This window comes from Phyllostomus discolor, chromosome 2, assembly GCF_004126475.2.
Source record: "Phyllostomus discolor isolate MPI-MPIP mPhyDis1 chromosome 2, mPhyDis1.pri.v3, whole genome shotgun sequence".
In the NCBI taxonomy this organism is placed as follows: domain Eukaryota; kingdom Metazoa; phylum Chordata; class Mammalia; order Chiroptera; family Phyllostomidae; genus Phyllostomus; species Phyllostomus discolor.
In genome coordinates this window covers 208,723,068-208,724,765 of record NC_040904.2, presented here as the reverse complement: position 1 = coordinate 208,724,765, position 1,698 = coordinate 208,723,068, and positions in this window count along the sequence as shown.

Below are 1,698 nucleotides of genomic sequence, written 5' to 3'. Positions count from 1 at the left end.
GGTTCCCTCAGGTTTGAGGACCTGTGAATTGAGCATCTTCTCGAGCGCCCCACCTGCAAGGTAGGTGCAGCGGTAGTCCCCGCACAGCCCAGGTGGGAGCAGCCCAGGGAGGCTCCTTTATGGCCAGGCGGCAGGAGGTGGTGGAGCTCCAGTTGGAAACTGAGCAAAGTGGATGCCCTTTCCACGTCACCCTGTAGCCCCTCCCTGGGGCGCTTGCCTCCACAGTGCCACCTGGACACAGGGCCCAGTGCCCAGGCCATGCAGAGGGAGCCCCACCCAGCCGCTCCCAGAGCACGGCCCTGCCCTGGGACCTCTCCCCCCTCACCTGTCAGGTGTCATTTTGGGCAGGGCTCTGCACGCAGCCCCGGCTCAGGATCTGATAACTACTTTACACTCTGTAAATGGCTGATAATGCCTTCCAGGGCTGGCTACTCCTGAGGAGGACGTCTGTGGTGACTAGGAAGAAAGAGGGTGCACAGTGCGGTTCCAGGCACCTGTCAGGAGTGTGCCGAGGAAACATGCAAGTTCCGACGAGAGGACCTCCGAGCGCAGGCAGAGTTGTCTTATGGGAACGGCACAGGGCACCCCTGTGCCTGGGTCCCCCTGCCTGGGGATCGGGGGCGAGCTGCCTCATTTCCCTAAGCCTCCATCTGCCTGCCTGGAACAGGGCATGCGTCCTACGGCAGGTTCCGTTGGCAGGGTTGCGTGAGACAGCCTCTAGCAGGTGGCCCTCTCCTCCCCAAACTGCCTTGGTGAGCTGCTGTGAGCTGAGCCCGATCAGTGCAGTGTCACCCCAGGTCACAAAGTAAGTAGGTCTCTTCCTGGACAGCGCCTTGTTCAACCCATCTGTGTCACCTGCCAAAGGACTGCTCAGGGGCAGAGTGCTTCTGGAAGCTTCACCTGAAGCCACACTGAGCTCCAGCTGTATGGGATACGGGTTTGGGCGGGGGGGGGGGGGGGGGGTCGGTCATATAGAGAATCTGGTCCTGGCTTTGCCACTGATTTGCTGTGTGACCTGGGCAATTCCCTGTCCTCCTCTGGGCCTGAGGCCTCACCTGAAAAATGAAATGAGGTGGAAAGATGTATACAGACCTTCCCACGTGAGCTTGGTAACCCTTCCCGGGCCCCTCGCCCTGCCACCCCAGATATGGTACTGAAGCACATCCTGCTGGGGTTGCCCCCACAGCCTCCTGTGAGACGTGCTGTCTTCTCCCCTGCATGACTAAGTTCTTCTAGGGAGGGCCCTGGCGTTCGTGGCTCCTTGTTTTGTCTTCAGCCCTGCACTTGGCACCGAACTCTGCACAGCCCTGTGCTCAGTGAAGACCCGCTGATCCGTTCCCAAAGACCCTGGCTTTGCTCAGGAAAGCACTTTTCTTTCACAGTACCACCTCCTCCAGGAAGCCTTCCCAGATGCCGCCTCCCTGCAGACACATACAGAATCACTTCCCCACCCACCCCACACTTCTTTCGCTCTAGTAATCCCTCCATTCAGATTTGTTGGGAGGTTTTCATTGTTCCTAGAACAATGCCTGGCACACCCAATATATGAGGGTTGGATGCACTTGAATTACATTCTTAGGGGAGAACAGAGGGGAGAGAGAGAGAGAGGGAGGGAGGGAGGGAGAGGAGGGGCACCTGAATCTTTGCAGAGAGGGGGGCCACAACTAGAAGGGGGTCTTCCCCAGAAGGGCCTGCAGT